The sequence below is a fragment of the Mustela nigripes genome, chromosome 1 (assembly GCF_022355385.1).
Source record: "Mustela nigripes isolate SB6536 chromosome 1, MUSNIG.SB6536, whole genome shotgun sequence".
In the NCBI taxonomy this organism is placed as follows: Eukaryota; Metazoa; Chordata; class Mammalia; order Carnivora; family Mustelidae; genus Mustela; species Mustela nigripes.
The window spans coordinates 53,226,836-53,248,037 of record NC_081557.1 but is presented as its reverse complement, the minus strand read 5'-3'; the positions used below and the strand labels follow the sequence as shown (position 1 = coordinate 53,248,037).

General features: G+C 38.4%; 1 protein-coding gene across 1 annotated transcript in view; it reads right to left on the bottom strand.

The window, feature by feature from the left end:
- AAMDC (adipogenesis associated Mth938 domain containing) overlaps positions 1-21,202 on the bottom strand; it is a 40,022-nt gene that overhangs the window by 3,975 nt on the left and 14,845 nt on the right. The gene's annotated exons all lie outside the window — the stretch shown is intronic.

Below are 21,202 nucleotides of genomic sequence, written 5' to 3'. Positions count from 1 at the left end.
TATTTATAAAGGTAAAAGGAAAGTAAATGAGTCTTTTCATTAAATCCTGAAATATCTTAACATGTTTATAGTTACAGTTTTCATAATACATGTATAGAAATTGCTCCATGTGATCTCTACAGTGATCCTATAAAGTAGCACTAAAACATCCACTCTCGTTTTATAGATAAGGAAACTAAAATTCACAAAATATATACACATTGGCCAAGATACACAACTGTTAAGTAAGTGGAGCTGGGATTTGAACTGAAACATGTTTAACTTTCAGCTTAATGAACTTCATTAGAATACTATAATCCAAGGAGCATCATTTTTGACTCGAAAGAAACAAACCTACGACCTATGACCACATAGAGTTGTGCTTAGCCCAGGGCCTGGCCCACTGTATGTAGAATAATTGCTAGTTCAAGTGTGAACCTGAATCTTTCCTAGAACAATCTCTCTCTTTCTGTCATCTCTCACGCACACATAAGCTAAAAACAAAAACAAAAAACAAACAGAATGGAATATTTGAAAAATGGTTGATTAATCCTCAAAAAAGGAAGGAGTGAAAAACACGAGGTCAAACAGAAAGCAAACAGCAAGGTGAAACTCTTAAACATAGCTTTATCAATAATAACATTGGACTAAAGAGTTTCAGGCAAAGACTGTCTAGATTAAAAAGCAAGACCCCACTAAACACTACTTTACAAGGTAGGCACTTTAAAGACATGGGTTGAAGATGAATGGATAAAGAAGATGTGGTATATATACAATGGAATACTATGCAGCCATCAAAAGAAATGAAATCTTGCCATTTGCGATGACGTGGATGGAACTAGAGGGTATTATGCTTAGCAAAGTAAGTCAATCAGAGAAAGACAACTATCATATGATCTCCCTGATATGAGGAAGTGGAGATGCAACATGGGGGGGGGGGGGTTTGAAGGGTAGGAAAAGAATAAATGAAACAAGATGGGATCGGGAGGGAGACAAACCATAAGAGGCTCTTAATGTCACAAAACAAACTGAGGGTGGTGGGCGGGGGGAGGGAGAAGAGAGAGGGTGGTGGGGTTATGGACATTGGGGAGGGTATGTGCTATGGTGAGTGCTGTGAAGTGTGTAAACCTGGTGATTCACAGACCTGTACCCCTGGGGCTAATAATACATTATATGTTTATAAAAAATAAAATAAAATGAAATGAAAAAAAAAAAAGACACAGGTTGAAAGTAAAATGATGAAAAAAGATAAAACACAAACACTAATAAGAAAGATGGTGTGTGGGTATATATATATAGTTTGTTTTTTTAAGAGACTGGTGGGTGGGACAGAGGGAGAGGGAGAATCTTTAGCAGGCTCCACACCCAGTGCAAAGCCCCATGTGGGCTCAACCTTATGGCCGCAAGATCATGACCTGAGCCAAAATCGAGAATTGGATGCCCAACTAACTGGACCACCCAAGAGCCCTTGATATGGTTATGTTAATATCAGATTAAGTAGACCTTAAGACAATAAGTATCACTACAGATAAAGAGTGTCATATGATGCTTAAAGGGCCAATTCATCAACAAAAATATAACAACTCCAAATCTGTGTACTGTTAGTAAAAGACCTACAAAATATAAAGACAAAAATAACAGAACTAAGGGGAGAAATAGACACCATCACCATAGCTGGAAATCTTAACAACTCTCTTTCAGTAATTGATAAAACAAATAAACAAAAAAATCCTTAAGGAAATGGAAGATTTGAACAGCACTATCAATTTGTCCTAATAGATATTTCTGGGTTACTACACCCAACAACTGCGGAACACATATATTTTCATGAATACATGGAACATTCACTAAGACTAAATCTTGGGCCATAATTTAAATCTCAGTAAATTTCAAAGAAATGAAATAATACAGAATATGTTACCTAACAAAATAGATTTAACTGTTTACAATAAGATATTTAGAAAAGACACAAAATAATTGGAAATTGAACAAAGTATTTTTTTTTAAGATTTTATTTATTTACTTGAGAGAGAGAGACAGTGAGAGAGAGCATGAACGAGGAGAAGGTCAGAGAGAGAAGCAGACTCCCCATGGAGCTGGGAGTCCGATGCGGGACTCGATCCCGGGACTCCAGGATCATGACCTGAGCCGAAGGCAGTCGTCCAACCAACTGAGCCACCCAGGCGTCCCTGAACAAAGTATTTTTAACCAAAGGACAAAAGAAAAATATATCAAAATTTGTGGAATACAATCAAATATACTTAGAGGGATATTTATCACTTTAAATATTTATAGAAAAAAAATGGCCTAAAATCAATGGTCTAAACTCTACTTTAAAAAGCTAGAAAAGGAGTGGCTGAGTGGCTCAGTTGTTAAGCATCTGTCTTCAGCTCAGCTCAGGGATCTCAGGGTCCTGAGATCAAGCCCCATGTCAGACTGCTCAGCAGGAAGCCTCCTCCCTCTCCCACTCCCCCTGCTTATATTCCCTCACTCGCTGAGTCTCTCTCTGTCATATAAATAAATATTTTAAAAATAATAAAAAATAAAAAGCTTGAAAAAGAAAAGCAAATCCAAAGTAAGTAGAAGACAGAAAATAATGGATATATGTGTACAGATTAATGAAATGGGAACTAATTCAGAAAACCAACAAGGCAAAAACTCGATTTTTTGTTGTTGTTTTAAAGATTTTATTTATTTGACAGAGACAGTGAGAGAGAGAACACAAGCAGGGGGAGTGCAAGAGAGAGAAACAGGCTTCCCGCTGAGCAGGGAGCTGGATGAGGAGCCCGGTCGCAGGACACTGGGATCATGACCTGAGCCAAAGGCAGACACTTAACGACTGAGCCACCCAGGTGCCCCAAAACTTGATTCTTTGAAAAGATTAATAAAATTGATAAAACCTTTGAAAGACTGATCAGGAAAAAAAGAGAAGACATAAATCATAAATATCAAGAATTAAGGGGACATCACTACAGATCCTAATAAAAAATCCTAATAAAAAAATACTGGGAACAGCTTTACACTAATAAGAATGACAGATGAAATGGACAAATTCCTTGAGCAACACAATTTATAAAAAAATACATAAGAAATAGAAAATCTAAGTAGTCCTATAGCTGTTAGAAATTTAATTTGTAATTTTTTTTTTTAAAAGATCTATTTACTTGAGAGAGAGTATGTGCATGAGCAGGGGAAGGGATAGGAGGAGGGGTAGAGAGAATCCTCAAACGCACTCCCTGCTAAGCAGGGAGCTGGATGACCAGGGCTCCATCCCAGGACTCTGGGATCATGACCAGAGTAGAAATCAAGAGTTGGCCACTTAACTGACAGCAAATAAGGCACTCCCAATTTATAATTTAAAACCTTTCTAGGTTTTAAAGCAAAAATTCTAGGCACATATGACTTCTTTGGTGAATTTTCTTTTAAATATTTAATGAAAATCCTCAAGAAAACATTAACAAATCCAAGGTTGGTTCAACATTGAAAAATCAATGTAGGGGCGCCTGGGTGGCTCGGTGGGTTAAGCCACTGCCTTTGGCTCTGGTCATGATCTCAGGGTCCTGGGATCGAGTCACGCATCGGAATCTCTGCTCAGCAGGGAGCCTGCTTCCCTCTCTCTCTCTCTGCCTGCCTCTCCATATACTTGTGATTTCTCTCTGTCAAATAAATAAATAAAATCTTAAAAAAAAAAAAGAAAAATCAATGTAGTTCACCATAAAGAAGAAAAAAGCATGTAAATTATCTCAAATGATACATAAAAAGCATTTAACCAAGTTAATGTATTTATGATCTAAAAAAATTCAGCATGGGCATCTCAGTTAGTTAAGCATTTGTCTTGGGCTCAGGGCATGATCCCAGGGTCCTGGGATGAGCCCCACATTGTGGGGAGGAAGGTGGTCCCTGCTCAGCAGAGAGCCTGCTTCTCCCTCTTCCTCTGCTGCTCCTTCTGCTTGTGCTCCTTCACTCTCTCTGCCTCTCTTTCAAATAAAAACCTTTATAAAAAATTAAAAAAAAATAGGTGAAGTATTTGAACACACACTTTGCCAAGGAAGATACATGGATGGCTATGAAGAACATGAAAAGGCACTCAATATCATAAATCACCATGGACACATATTAAAACCATAATGAGATATCAAATGCTAGTGAAGATATGAATTAGATCTATCCTACATAGCCAGCGGAAGTGTAAAGTATAAAACTAACTCTGGAAAACAGCTAAGCATTTTCTCAAACAGACATTTATCATAGACACACACAAATCCCCCCAGAAAACATTTATCACACGACTCAGCACATTCACACAAAAATATGTATATGAATGTGTACAGCAGCTTTTTTGGAGAAAGGAGAGATTAAGTTTTTTATTTCCTAGACTTTGAAGTCACCTTTCCACTGTATACTTTCCCCCTGTTTTATTGAGATATAAATGATGTATAGCATCATGTAAGTTTAAGGTATGCAGCATAAAAAACTAACTTAACATATTACTATAATAAGTTTACTTAATATCCATCATCTCATATAGATACAAAAAAAAAAAGGGAAAAAAGACTTTTATTCCTTGTGATGAAACTCGAGACTTACTCTCCTGACAACTTCCACATATATCATACAGCAGCGTTAGCTACAGTCATTCAAAGCAGTCTTATTTGTAGAAGTCCCATGGAAACAACCCAAATCTTCACCAGCTGGTGAAAGGATAAACAGACAGTGTCATAATCTAACAATGGAATACTACTCAGCAACAAAAAAGGACCAAATTATTGCTACAACAATACGAGAGAATCTAAAATGTATTATAATATGTGAAAAAAGCAAGTCTCAAAAGACTACATACTGTATGATCTCATTAATATGACAAGTAAATATAACGTGTGTATTATCAGGTCAATTGGCAAAATATTAGTAATATCTGTATATTAAATTGTATCAACACTTATTTCCTGATTTTGATAACTGTATTGTGATTACATAGGAGAATGTCCTTGTTTTTTGAGAACTTCATACAAGTATATAGGGTAAAGGAGTATAAGATCTATAATAGTTCAGAAAAAATATCTATTGATAGAATGATAAAAAATATGATAATATGTTAACATTTGGATCTGGGTAAAAATGAGAACTCTTTTCACTATTCTTATAACTTTTCTGTAAGTCTGAAATTATTTCAAAATAAATATATTTTTTAAAGTATATAGTATAGGCAGGATATAGATTAGCCAGAAGAGACCACATACAGGCACAAATACATACTCCCGCTGCCTCATTTGGTTAGCCAAGGAAACAAAACTTAAAAGAGCCAGGTGGCTACACCAAGCATGAGCAAATGCAGCACATCTTTACTGGCTTTCTCCATGGCTCTTGATTCCTTATGGAGTGTGCAAGTGCTGCCAACATTTTTCACCCAGTCAGTGAATGTTCCAGAGCTGAGAACAAAAAGCCAGTCTCTCTCACTAATACACTTTCATATTCAGACTTAACGTCATTAGCATCTTCTTAAGGAACTGACACTTCACACTGTATGAGCCTACGTTTACAGGACTATCAAAGAGTGTTCTAAGTTGGAACACCCGCGTGTCAAAGAGTGAACCAAACTGATCAGCAGTTAGGGGTATGTTCCTCCTTTTGGAAGACGATGCAGAGCTAGTGCCCAGGTGGCTCTGAACAGTACCTCTGGCTCCAGCTTTACTGTTCTTCAAGATCAGAGGAGAATGGGGGAGGGCAGATCCTTTTTCTGGAAAGTTATTTCGATTCATAAATGTTTAAAAGGCAAAATAAAGGGGGTGTTTTTTCACATGATTACAATGATTGGTTCTTAAAGGAATGTAAGAGGATTAGATTAGATGCCTTTTTAGTTCAGTGGGTCTGTGATCAATCCTAGAATCACCCTGAGCTGCAGTGATGCCATACAGAACTTAAAATATTTTTCTGGGGCTATGACCAAGGTAAATATTTAATAGAATTACAAATCAGGATTGGAGAGCTTCACCTTCCTTAAGTAAATGCACTTAACTGAAATATCAAAAGATTGCTTCATCTAACAAAGAATTCCATCTTCTTTGAGGAGCGTCATGATTGCCAGACAATAAGAGCTCACATTCTAGTATAAGGAAACAAGACACTGCTCAAAATCAAGCGAAAGGTCAGAAAGAGTGCAAAACCATAATCCTTGGGAGATTCAGAGACTAAAGACAGCCGCAGCCCATCAGAGACGCTAGATCAATGGAACTCAAGTGACAAATCTGGCTGCTGCGTGCTAGACTGCAGGCCCACGGTGTCACATACAGAGCAGTGAAAGAGAAGTCTGCAACAGCCTGTGGATCCAGGCACTGGCGGATGATTACTCACAGCCTCATGCAGAGCCTGTGATTGGAGCATCAGGCTGTTATTGAGGTGTCCTCCACCTGTCACCAGCTCATCCTCCGCTTCTTCCAGTCCCTTGGGGCAAACCACTAAGGCTCTCTTCCCTGCGTGAGTGTCTGGTTCTGTTCCTCTTCTTTAAGAGGCTTTCTGTCACACCATGTGAGGTTGTAAAAGCTCAGTTTTTTCTTGAGGGAAGACTATCAATTGTGGGGAAATGTCCAGCTAATAATAATGTTCATTGTACCTGCTAAACAACAAAGTGGCATCTTAGATGGCTGGGACATCTCCTCCTATTTTATGTTAAATTTGAAAAGAAAACATTCCTGAATTACACTTTCAAGGAAGCATTTCCTTCTGCTGAAATAAGCAGTTAGTGGCAATGCTGTTATCTGTCTGTGTTGCTGATAAAAGCAGATTCTGTGAGTGAAGGTTAAAGGATCTCTGGTATCTGTCCCCCGTGGACATTGCCTCACATTCTCATTATCATTTGCCTGAATTAAGAGCCTCCTAAACGATCTTCCTGTCTCTGCCAGCGCAGAGGCATATTTGCATTTTGTGTTTTGTTTTTAGTTCTGGTGACAGAGGCCACACTGGCAATCTGGCAAAGCCTATGGCCCCTTCTCAAAATAAAATTTTAAGATGCACAGTATCAAATATATAGAACTGCAAAGACAACAGATTTTATACAAGTAAAATGGCTGAAATATTAAAAACAGATATGCGATCTAGTAATATGCCTCTTTATTAGTTTAGAAGAGTGGAAATATTTTCCAAAAACTCGTTGGCAGACTTGCCCTCACATCTCCTCGTGGCAAGTGGCAGACTGCTAGTTGTTCTTTCAAAATCCATTCTGCCTCTACTCTGGCTCATATGGCCCCCCAGCTAGAGACTCTATTTTCTGTTCTCCCTTGCAATTAGCTATGGCAATGTGATATGCTATCACCAATATAAACTTCAGTGGAATATGAGCAGAAGAATGTATGTATGTATCTGGATATGTATTTGCTTATTTTTTTTTTAAAATACAGAACAGATAAACCATAAACTAATAAAGATAGTCACTGACCTATTGGAATGAAGTAGGTATGGGATAGTAGAGACAGGAAAAGGAGTAAGACTTTCCTAAGTGTACCTTGCTAAATTGTTTTGACTTCTGAACCATATACATATTTTATATATTCAAAAAAATTAAATCAACAAAGACAGGAAGTAGGGGGACACTTACGACAGCATGCCAACAGAATCAAATGACCTCAATTATATCAAACCGATGATACAACAAAAAGAAAAGATAAATGAAGTTAACTTTTTAAGTGTTCTCACTGTACGCCTAAATGGGATGTGTTCCAAGTATGAAAACACCTATAAAGATCTTGAATTTGGGGGCACCTGGGTGGCTCAGTGGGTTAAAGCCATTGCCTTCTGCTCGGGTCATGATCCCAGGGTTCTGGGATGGAACCCCGCATAGGGCTCTCTGCTCAGCGGGGAGCCTGCTTCCCTTTCTCTCTCTCTGCCTGCCTCAGCCTACATGTGATCTCTGTCAAATAAATAAATAAAATCTTAAAAAAAAAATAAAGATTTTGAATTTTATTTTGTGATCTTGATGTTGGTAGTGGTATTGGTGTAGTGATTTCAAAACTGTTTTGTGTGTATAGTAGAACACACCAAATAAGTAATTATATTGATAGATTTTGGAACTCGGGTTCTCTGTGGGAGAAGAAAGGCACAGATATGGAATGGGGGAATAAAAGAATCTTGAGGTGCTGGATTAAACTGGAGGTATCATTATGAACTCATTTTTACACACACACACACACACACGGCTCTGTAAACTGAAAGGGTATGGATGGAGTGATGTCTCAGTAACAATGGGCACACCTAATATCCAGCTCTTGATTTCTAGATGCCGTTCTTCACTAAAAGGAACCGGGGCTCCTTGAAAAAATGGCTGAATCTAGGGATAATATATCTTACTATCCCAGAAAACAAGGCAGTGGTAAAAAACTGATGGGAACATATCAAAAGAACACTGGCCTGGGGAGCCTCAGTGGCTCAGATGGTTGAGCGTCTGCCTTCAGCTCGGGTCATGATCCCAGGGTCCTGGGATGGAGCCCTACATCAGGCTCCCTGCTCAGCGGGGAGTCTGCTTCTCCCTTTCCCTCTCCCACTCCCTCCGCTTGTACTCTCTCGCTCTCTGTGTCAAATAAATAAATAAAATCTTAAAAAATAAAAAAAGAAGAACACTGGCCAAGTGTGGGACAATTTTAACCTCAAAAATATTACTAATCGCAGTGGATTAAAACATTATCTTATTCTGCTTAAGTGGCTGTAACAAATGGCCACAAATTGGGTAGTTTATAAACAATAGGAAGTTATTTCTCACAGTTCTGGAGGCTAGAAATCCATGATTATGGATTGAGTTTTGGTGAAGTCCCTCCTCCTGGTTAAGAGCTGGTGCCTTTTCTGTTCTCATGTGGCGGAAGGGATCTTTCTGCAGCCTCTTTTCTAAGGTACTAATCCCATTCATGAGGGCTACACCTTCATGACTTAAGCATTCAAAGTCCCCACCTTCTGAAACCATCATCTTTAGGTGTTACGACTTCAACAAATGGATTTGGGGAAGGCACATACATTCAGAACATAGCATATATTAAATTTTAAAAGATAGTATGAGCCCATAGTAATACTAAAAGAGTGGCCAAAGGAAAGCTCTTCCTAACATCAGAATCCAGCTAATAAATGTGAAGGAATGACAGAAACACCATCATTTTGTAACCATTAATTTAGTAAAGTCAGGCAAAAATCAGTGGTCAATGCTAAAACCACTGGCTGAAAAGGTTGCTGGGGAACAAGATATTATAAAGTTTCAAATTATTACTCTACAGAGTACTAACTGATTACAAATGGAAAAATGTACCTTTACCACCATCTAACCCACATGATCAAACATAACTTCATCAGTAACTGGACAAACTGACTTTACATTGCCCCCAGATATGATACACTGAAGACACGACAACCTGGGAAGCATTCATGCCAAAAATGATTAACTTGCATCTATAATCATGGTAGAAAAAAATCAGACAAATCTAAATTGTAGACTGTTCTACAAAACAACTGGCCTAGACATTTCAAAAATACCCATGTGATAAAAGAAGAAAAAATGGGGAGCAACTGAGTTCCTTGAGTATAATTTTATGATTTTGTCTGGCAGAAGGCTTTGTTTTAGTAGATACAGGCTGCAGTGTTTAGGATTCATATAAGTATCAAGTGTCACAATGTAACTTACTTTCAAATGATTCAGCAAAAATGTCATTGAAAAAGGGAGAGGGAATGGGGTAGGGTGTATGCCAGAGAAAGACTAAGTAAATATGGCAGAATGTTAACAACTGGTGAATGCAGGTTGATGGAATACAAGTGCTTATTTTTTATGCAGGTTTGAAAATTTTCAAAATTTAAAAAAAGAAGAAGAGGTTCAACCTAGAAGCAGCTCAGCACAGGCCTTCTGTTGTCAATGAGGTTTACAGAGTGAATGGGAAAACAAAAGCAAAAGCAAACAAATCCAAGTGGTAAAAGGGTTAGGAATAGCTCAGCTCAGCTGTCTTTCCTTAGGTAGCATTACCCTGAGCACCAGACCCTCTGGTGTCATCAATTCTACAACCTTCTGAGAATTATGTTCTATTTTATACCTATTGCCTGTGTTATATATAAAAGTAAAACCACAAAACCAACAAAAGTTATAGAGGACATTTTGGGGACTTCAGGGAAATTTGAAGTTAGGCTATATACTAGATAATGTTATTGTACCAAAGATAATCTTATTTATGATAATGATATTGTAGTTATGTAGGAGAATGTTCATGTTCTTGGGAAAGAAATGCTGAAATATGATATCTAACATTTACACTCAAATGATTCAGAGGTCGGGGGAAGTGTGTGTCTGTGTGTGTTTAGAGAAGAAAAGTAATTGTTATACTTGAAATTATTAGATTAAGGGTATAGGGGAGAGATACCTGGGTAGCTCAGAAAGCATCTGCCTTCGGCTTGGGTTATCCTGGGATTGAGTCCTGAATCAGGCTCCTAGCTTGGCAGGGAGCCTGCTTCTCCCTCTGCCCCTACCCTGCTTATGCTTGCTCTCTCTCTCTCTCTTTCTGACAAATAAATGGATAAAATCTTTTTTAAAAAAGGGTGTAGGGGAATTTACTGTGCTATTCATATAGGCATTGTATAGGTCATACGGTTTTCAAAATTAGAAGTTGGAGTAAAGTTTCCACATTTCCTTTAGTTGCCCTTGGATGGTTTGGCTTTCTCCCCAACCCCCCCTTTTATTTATTTATTTGTTTGTTTGTTTGTTTATTGGAGAAAAAGTGGGGAAGGGGCAGAGGGGGAGGGAGAGAGACAAGTGGACTCCACACCGAGTGCAGAGCCTGACTTGAGACTCAAACTCAGAACCCTGAGATCCTGACTTGAGCTGAAACCAAGAGTGGGATGCATAAAAACTGAGCCATCCAGGCACCCCAGTTTGGCTTTCTTTTCATTTTAAACTTGTTATATTTTCCTTCTTGACTCCTTTCACCCTAACAAAAGAATATATACATGAATGACCCATGTATGTTTACACATAGTAACGTCTTCTCCTGTAAGACAATTATTACTTCAGAATAGAAATGAGCAAAGACAGTATGAGATAGTAGAAAAGTATGGGCTTTACAGTAGGACTCAGGTTCAAATCCTAGTTCCAATAATGATTAGTTGTATGATCCTGGAAAAGCTGTATTTGACTACATACATAATAGTTGTTTCATGACTGGTAGAGTTTTGGGAGGAGGTAGTAGTATTTAGTATTATTTAACAATAGTATTTAGTATTTTTATTTTAAGGACACTAGTTGAAGACAATACATTTTCTTGGTATTTCCATTATGTAATCATGATAAAATCTGCTATATATTTTTTTTAATATTTTTTTCAAAGATTTTATTCATTTATTTCACAGACAGAGATCACAAGTAGGCAGAGAGGCAGGCAGAGAGAGAGAGAGAAAGAGGGAAGCAAGCTCCTCGCTGAGCAGAGAGCCCAACGCGGGGCTCGATCCCAGGACCCTGAGATCATGACCTGAGCCGAAGGCAGAGGCTTTAACCCACTGAGCCACCCAGGCGCCCCTATATTTTTAAATATTTTTTATTTTAAAGAGAGAGAGAGCACAAGTAGGAAGGGCAGGGAGAGGAAGAAAGAATCCCATGCAGACTCTGCACCGAGCCTGGAGCTCGAAGTAGGGCTCACTGTCACAACCCCAAGATCATGACCCCAGCCAAAACCAAGAGCTGGACCCTCAACTGACCATACCACCTAGACAAATCTTCCCCTTTTAAACTAATTAAAAAGGAATCACAACATGGGGACTTGGATGGCTCACTCGGTTAAACATCCAACTCTTGGTTTTGGCTCAGGTGGTGATTTCAGGGATGGGGGCTTGAGCCCCACGCAGGGCTCCTTGCTCAGCACTGAGTCTGCTTGTCCTTCTCCTTTCCACTCTTCCTCCCTCTTCTCTTTCCTTCCCTCTGCTTGAGTTCACTCTCTCTCTCTCTCTCAAATAAATAAATAAATAAAATCTTGGGGAAAAAAAAAAAGGAATTATAATGTGATTCCTCAGAGAAGCCTCTGCCTTTGGCTCAGGTCAAGATCTCAGGGTCCTAGGATCGAGCCCCACATCTGGCTTCGCAGGGAGTCCGCTTCTCCCACCGCCCCCCTCTCTGCCTGCCTTTATGCCTACTTGTGATCTCTGTCAAATAAATAAATAAAATCTTAAAAAAATAATAAAATACAGATGGACCATACAAAGTGCTATCGTAGAGGCACAAAGTATTACAGAAATAACAAGAGAGCAGCTTGTTCTCACAAGGATTATCAGGAAGTGCTTCAGAGAGGAGATAATACAAAGGCTAAGAATTGAAGGACATGTAAGACTTCATCAGGTATAAAGGGAAGCAGGTAATTTCAAGTAAATGAAATGGTTTTAGCAAAAGTACAAAGGAATGAAAGATCATGGTAAGTTTGTAAGGGAGTAAGTATTTGGTATGGAATGACTAGGTCTTCAGGTGTGTTATAAAATATAGGAGATGTGGATTGAAAGGAAATTTTGGAAGTGTATCATTATAAAAAATGAAGTATCTACTATGTAACAGGCACTGTGGCAGAAGCTTTACAAAGATGAACATATTTAATATTCAAAGCAACCCCCTGAAGTATATTATTTTCCAGGTCCCACCCCCAAGAGATTCTGATTGAGTAGGTTGGGAGAATGAGGGAGATAAAGAACATGCATTTTAAACAAGCACTCTAGGTGATTGTGATGCAAGAGATTCATGAATGACACTGAGAAATACTGACTGAGAGAAAAGAATGAATTTGCATGAAGGTAAGTTGCATACATTTAAAAAATTTATTCTTCCCAGCCCATGCCATGCTCTTACATCAACCTATGAAAAACAGACATTATTATTCTCCTTTTATAGACAATTAAACTGAGGCACAGAAAGGCTAAATAACTTGTTTAAGGTTACCCAGCTAAAATGTGACAGTGCCAGGACTTACGAACCTAAATGTCTACTACATATCTCTATCTAGAAGCCCTAATATAAATTCAGGTTCAACATACACCATTTTCTCTACTCAGCCTTTGCTCTAAACATAAACACATTTATTCCTGCTCTGATATACCCAATCTCAATGAACAGCACCACCATGTACCCAGTTATCCATGCTAGAATTCTCCCTCACCTGCTAAGTCTAACAAATCGCCTTATCCTGTCAATTTCACCTTCTTAATAGTTTTCAAAGTCTCATTTCCACCCACACTACTACTGACTGAAAAATAACAGCTCCATCTATTGCCTATATCCCATCTAGCACAGTACTTTAATCCTTAGATCAGCCCTGTGAAGTAGGCTGTCTCCATTATGTCAATGAAGACTCCATGGCCTTTGAGTCCATGTCAGTCTGCCCCTATCTAGGTGAGCTATAGATCAACACCTCGGTTTTTCCTCTCTCTCTCCCAGCTCTTATCCCAACTAGAACCTCTAGTCTTCTAGACTACCTCCTCTTGCTTATCCTACTGACAAATAAAACTTTATTTTTTTTAAGATTTTATTTATTATTTGACAGAAAGAGAGGGAACACAAGAAGGCAGAAGGGGAGTGGGAGAAGCAGGCTTCCCACAGAGCAGGCTCAATCCCAGGACCCTGGAATCATGACTGGAGCCGAGGCAGATGCCCAATGACTGAGCCATCAAGGCACCCTGACAAATAAAACTTTAAAGATCAAAATTAAATTTATGGCAACCCTTTCCTATCTTCCTATTATCATCAATAGTACCTCCTCAGTTTTATAGGGTTTTTTAGTTTTACAGTTTTTTATAGTTTCAGTTTTATAGTTTTTAAGCTTAAAGTTTATATGAGGAATCATGATATAGTAGGAAGGAATGGGAAATAAAGTTAGAATGTGACCTGGGTTTGCTATTTGATTTCACATTTTTTTTTTTTTTTTTTTTTAGCTCTGTGTCTATGCAAGTTATATAACTTCTCTGTCCTTAATTTTCCTTAAATAAAGGATGAGGTTAATAGTAATATTAATTCATATAGTCTTATTTGGGAAAAGCACACTATATAGTGTTAAATCCATTTCTGAGGAGGAAAAAAATCTCTTCAATGTGGCACACTCATAAATTAGTACTCCAATATATCTTATAGCCATAATCTGGATAATCTTTGTCAGACATATCAGTCTCCTGCATAAATCTCAAGTGACTATGCCTTGTCTACTGAATAAGGTATAAACTCAACACTACAGACATCTGTGAACCATCCTACTGCCTACGTCTTACACTCTGGCTTCACTCTATAAAATAATACAGTGGAGTTATTTGGTTCAAAAGCCTTATGTCTTCTTATTCCTCAGCCTTCTCTCATTCTACCCCTCCTATATCTCAATCCTTTTAACCATCCAGTATATTTCTTTAAGATCAAGGTTAGTAGCTAACAAGCAACTAGATGTTTGGATGGAAATGATGACAGCATGTGGTTCAAAACCAAGGCATGAACAGAGAGCATGTGCTGAAATTCTCTTCTTCTGTGGAGCCCAGTTATGTAGGTATGACTGTTTACTATGCAGATTTATGTAGGTGTGATTGTTTATAATGTGATAAACTATTACACTTGAGGAAAATTTCTTTAAACAAAATGCCTGCAAATGCTGGATAAAAATAAGCATCCCTTGAAATGCTTAGCTGAGCTTGCAAAGGAAAGGGAAATTCCCAGAGGCCAAAGTGAAGAGACAGTTGAAAATCAGAATGATCAACTGATATTGAAGTAACAGCACTTGCCATTGTTACATTCTTTTTTTTTTTAATTTTTAATGAGAAATTTTATCATTGTCCTATAGAATGTGATACTCTAGAAGTATAAAATCATTTTGTTTACAAATTATATACATTTGGAGTTATAGTAAACTATTCATATGCTAAGGTTTTCAATATTCAACTATTTTTTCATTTGTGTACAGAGGTTTGTTTCAGGGGTACTGGTCTGTGATTCATCAGTCTTACACAAAACCCAGTGCTCACCACAACACATACCCTCCCCAATGTTCAACACCCAGCCTCCCCAGCCCTCCCACTCCCCCTCCACTCCAGCAACCCTCAGTTTGTTTCCTGAGGTTAAGAGTCTCTTATGGTTTGTCTCCCTCTCTGGTTTCATCTTGTTTCATTTTTAACTCTCTTCCCCTATGATCCTCTCTGCCTTGTTTCTTAAATTCTGTATATCAGGGAGATCATATGATAATTGTCTTTCTACAACTGACTTATTTCACTCAGCATGATACCCTCTAGTTCCATCCACATTGTTGCAAATGGCAAGATTTAATATTTTTTGATGGTTGTGTAATATTCCATTACACACACACACATACACACACACACACCACAATGGAATATTATTTATATATATGGGTGTGTGTGTGTGTATACCACATCCTTTACTCATTCATCTCTTGAAGGACATCTGGACTCTTTCCATAGTTTGGGTATTGGGGACATCACTGCTATAAACATGGGGGTGCAGGTGCCCCTTAGGATCACGACATTTGTATCTTTGGGGGTAAATACCCAGTAGTGCAATTGCTGGATTATAGGGTAGCTATATTTTTAAATTTTTGAGGAACCTCCATAGGTTGTGGCTGCACCAGCTTGCATTCCCCTAACAGTTTAGGAAGGTTCCCCTTTTTCCTCATCCTTGCCAACATCTGTCGTTTCCTGACTTATTAATTTAAGAGACACTCTGAGACTAGGAGGCAAGCCTTAAGCAAGGCGGGACACTGGAAATGTGACACCCCTCCCAAATGGGCAGCGTGCCCTTCTTAAACCCATCTTCAATAAAAGAATTGGGTGGGGTGCCTGGGTGGCTCAATGGGTTAAAGCCTCTGCCTTCGGCTCAGGTCATGATCCCAGGGACCTGGGACCGAGCCTCACATCGGGCTCTTTGCTCACTGGGGACTCTGCTTCCTCCTCTCTCTCTCTCTCTCTGCCTGCCTCTCTGCCTATGTGTGATCTCTGTCAAATAAATAAATAAATAAAAGAATTGGCCCAAAAAATCCAGGAAAAGGACAAAGAAAGCTCTCTGTCTCAGCCAGCGGGGGCTCTGTGTTGGGGGAAAATGTGTCCCCTGAGAATTTATAATCACAAACTTGCCTACACGTTACTTTGGGGTTCAAATGTACACTAATCAGCATGATCTGGGAAGCTCCCAGTCAGGAAATTAACTAATAGTTGTCCCAGATTGAAAGTAATGTAGGATGTCATGAAGAAACAAATATAAGTCTTTGACAGGACAAATGTCAAAAAGGACATAGACCATTCGGGTCTATGATAAAAAATTATTGTCACAGATAAAAAATTGTTGTCAACCTAGAACACCTAGAAAAATTAGAATTAATAAATGAGAACCTTTTCAGACAAACAAAAATGGAGAGAGTTTATCAAAAGATCCTCACTAAAGGAATTTGCAAGGATAGCAATTTAAAAAAAAGAAAGAAAAGAAAGAAAGAAATCAATTTACAATTGATCCAAATAGAAAGAAGGGGTGATAAGCAAGGAAACTGGTATACATGTGGATAAATATAAGCAAACATTGATTGTAATGATTAAAAAACAAAGTATCTTAATTAAATAAGAAAATAAAATTTCTACTTTTTTTTTTTTTTAAAGATTTTATTTATTTGTCAGAGAGAGCGAGCGAGAGCGAGCACAGGCAGACAGAGTGGAAGGCAGAGTCAGACGGAGAAGCAGGCTCCCTGCGGAGCAAGGAGCCCGATATGGGACTCGATCCCAGGATGCTGGGATCATGACCCGAGCCGAAGGCAGCTGCCCAACCAACTGAGCCACCCAGGCGTCCCTAAAATTTCTACTTTTAAAGGAACTAAATTATTGGATAACAATAATGTGTAAGATGGAAAGGAAGTGATTAGAGGAAAGCGTACTAAAGTAAAGATAAAAATTAATTTTAGACCTTAAGGTGTTATTAGGATGAACTACACACAATTCCTAAATTCAACTCTTTTTCTAGAAAATATTGTTAATTTCATGTGGTTCAACCTAACATATCACGATTTTAAAGATAACTACTGAGAGGGCGCCTGGGTGGCTCAGTGGGTTGGGCCGCTGCCTTCGGCTCAGGTCATGATCTCAGGGTCCTGGGATCGAGACCCACATCGGGCTCTCTGCTCAGCAGGGAGCCTGCTTCCTCCTCTCTCTCTGCCTGCCTCTCTGCCTACTTGTGATCTCTCTCTGTCAAATAAATAAATAAAATCTTAAAAAAAAAGATAACTACTGAGAAAATAGAAATAAAAAGCACAGCTTACAAAAGAATAGAGAAAAGTAGAATAATATCTCAATACAAAAAAAGTGGACAAGAGGTGGTACCATTAATATAAAAGTGTGAATATGAAGAACAATGCAAAATATTGGTTGTGGCTACAGATAGGTATTTGAAAAGTATAAAGGAAATTCAGGACACTGATAAGGGTGGAGAGAAAGGAATCAAATTTCTAAGATTTTATTCTTAAAACTTGAATGTTGAGTACGCAGGTCTATTATTCTTCCCAATTTGCAATGAATTAAACTTATTATGTTTAATAATACAATTTTCAAAGCCATTAAGTTACAAAGACAAAAAAAAAAAAAGAACCCCTAATATGTAGTGTTTTCCAGTTTCTGTGGTGTAAACATTCCCATGATATTTAAGATACCAATGTGACATCACTGAATGCAGAGTTAATAAGAGATGTACAGTAGCACATATATACTATTTTCACCATACAGGTAACAGTGAATATAAATAATTTCAAAATCAGAGAATATAGTAAAATAATTAGGAATAATGAATTTTAAATATATTACATAGGTCTTAAATGATTCACCTGAGTAAATATATAATCTAGTTTTTAATAATGGCTCCATCTAAAAACTGGCTTACAAAATTCCTGAAAATTTAACAATCAATTCTCACAAGCCAGTGAAAGCCATGACCAGCACATCACTGTGTATGAATCCAAAACAGTTTTATTCGTCCATCCTTCCTTCCTTCCTTTCCCTCTTTCTAAGGTTTTATTTATTTATTTATTTATTTGAGAGAAAGAGAAAGAGAGAGAGCACAAGCAGGGGCAGTGGCAGGCAGAGGAAAAGGAAGAAGCAGGCTCCCTGCTGAGCAGAGAACCTAATTTGGGGCTTGATTCCAGGAACCCAGGATCATGACCTGAGCAAAAGGCAGACCCTTAACCAACTGAGGCCAGGTACCCCTGAAACAGTTATTTCTGATTGATATCAGAGAAAATGTTGTGAAGAACCTCTGAAAATCCTTTTTTTCATAAAAGCAATGAAAATAATGGAAGAAGTATAAAAATAAACGTACTCTGTTGTGCAGAAGTTAACAAAGGTTTCCAGGAATTTGGGGTGCGTTGATTAAAGAAAAATCACTGAAAAGTGAGCTTTGCCTAATTTTAACTTGCCCTATTCCAATCTACTCCATCCCCAGTTCTGTAGTAGCCTTGAAAAGCAACAAACACAGTCAGAGTGAAAACTACCTCTCTGGAAGTCACACAACATGGAGTAATAGATCAAAACTTTCTCAAACCTCCATTCCCAGAAAACCGTCATTATTTGACCAGTCTGATGGTTCTCTGGACAGCCCAACTTGTAGGCTGTCTTTATTTGATCTGACTTGGAGTTTGCCCTGTAAATCTCTTCCCCCACCGCCACCTCCAAAGAAGTTTGTTCCAAACTATTAGAGACAAATTTTTTTTTAAAGATTTTATTTATTTGTCAGAGAGAGAGATCACAAGTAGGCAGAGAGGCAAGCAGAGAGAGAAAGATAGAGAGAGGAGAAAGTAGGCTCCCTGCCTAGCAGAGAGCCCGATGTGGCCCTTGATCCCAGGACCCTGAGATCATGACCTGAGCTGAAGGCAGAGGCTTAACCCACTGAGGCACCCAGGCAGCCCCAGAGACAAATTTTTAAAAATGCAGTTGCTTGATGCATTAGACAACAGGGGAAACAAGAGGTCATCCAAAAAACTCAAAAGGGAAAATTGGGAAATAAGATATCCACAGAGGGCTTTGAAAAGCTCTGATATAAACCCTGGTATTGAAATATATGTCCATGATTGTGCTCATGCTCAAGAATAACATGACAAGGCCCTAAGGTCACTGCTCTGGCTGACCTACATACCTACATAAGCAAGAAATAGGCAGAATTTTAAACACCCCGGCTGAGTGTTGACTACATGGCTCAAATTGCATACAGAGTCCCTTGGCAAACACTGGGAACACCTACTGGTTTCGGGCATATAAAGAAACCTCTGTCTAATTATTATTCTAGGAAACCATATTCAAAGAACTAACGGAAAGTATGAGGACAATATCTTAAAAAATAGAGACTATCAATAGTTAGAAATTATTTTTTAAAGGTTAAAATAGAAATGCTGGAGTTGAAAAGTACAGTAACCAAGTGACAATTTCACTAAAAAGGCTCATTAGTAGGTAAGAATCAGCAAAACTGAAAAATACATCAACTGAGACTGGCAATTTGAGAAAAAAAGGGAAAGAGAAGAAAATGAACAAAGCCTCAGGCACCTGAGGGACTATCATTTAACATACAATATACTCATAATGGGTATTACAGAAGAGGAGAGACAGAAGGGCAGAAAGGATATTTGAAGAATAACTGAAAATTCCCCAAATCTGATGAAAAACAATGTACACATCCACAAAGTTCAACATATTCCAAGTAGGATAAATTCAAAGTGATTCATGTGTAGACACATCACAGTGAAATTGTCAAAAGCAAAAGACAAAGAATTTTGAAAGCAGCAAGAGAGAAATGACTTGTCAAGTCAAGGAAACTTTAATAGTTGTTTCTCATTAGTAACCAATGAAACCCAAAAAGTGGGATGACATATTCAAAGTGCTAAAAGAAAAAGAATTCTATTTTATTTTTTTTAAAGATTTTATTTATTTATTTGACAGACAGAGATCACAAGTAGGCAGAGAGGCAGGCAGAGAGGGGGGGTGGGAAGCAGGCTCCCCGATGAGCCCCAGGACCCTGGGATCATGGCCTGAACCGAAGGTAGAGGCTTAACCCACTGAGCCACCCAGGCACCCCAAGAACAAGAATTTTAATCAAGAATTATATATCAAGCAAAATTATCTTTCAAAACTGAAGGAACAACTTCTATCATTACAGCACGAAGAGCTCCATGACCTGCTCCAAAATGAAAATTATTAAAAGAAACAAAGAAAAACTAAAAAAAAAAAAAAACCCACAAAAAAAAATTTTACACCCACCCCAATCAAAAAAAAAATTAAAAAATTTTATCCTAGGAACAAACAGCAAATGAAGAAACATCTCTTTGGGACAATTTATAAATATTTGGTAGGAAAGGTGAGTATTTGTGGTTTTTCAGAAAGACTGCAGCCTGACACCCCACCCTCACCCGCCCTGCAACCCTGCTCCTAGCTTAGTGAGGTGGACACTCCATCCAGATTGCTATGGCCAAGAACACAGAATTGTTTCCCCATGCAGCTACCAGCTGGAAGGCTTCGTTCCTGGGAAAAACAGGACTTAAGCGTTTTTCATCCTGCCCCCAGCTGTCTGTGGCTGAGAACAAGTCCTAAGTGAATGTGGTCAAGAGCTAGGGGCTCTCTTCTTTCACCCAACCTCTACCTTGGGCATGGCACAATGAGAATCCTGGAGGAAGTATAATATAAGGGAAATGCAAGTTCAAACCACAATGAGATAACATTTCACAACCACCAAGATGATATATAATAAAAACAAAACAAACAACACCAAGTGTCAGTGAGGAGAGACTTAGAAAAATTGGAACCTTCATAATTCCTACAATCTAAAATGTAAAACAGTGCATTTGCTTTGGAAAAAAACTTGGCAGTTCCTCAAAAGATTAAATCTAGACTTGTCATATGACCAGCATTTCCAACCCTAGGTATATACCTAAGAGAACTTAATGATTCTATTCATAATAAAAGTCTAGAACAAGCACATCTATAGCAACAGAAAATAGATTAGGGGAGCCTGGCTGGCTCAGTTGGAAGAGCATGCAACTCTTGATCTCAGGTTTTCAGTCTGAGCCTCACATTGGGTGTAGAGATTACTTAAAAAAATAAAATCTTAGGGGCACCTGGGTGGCTCAGTGGGTTAAAGCCTCTGCCTTCGGCTCAGGTCATGATCCCAGGGTCCTGGGATCAAGTCCTGTGTCGGGCTCTCTGCTCTGCAGGGAGCCTGCTTCCTCCCCTC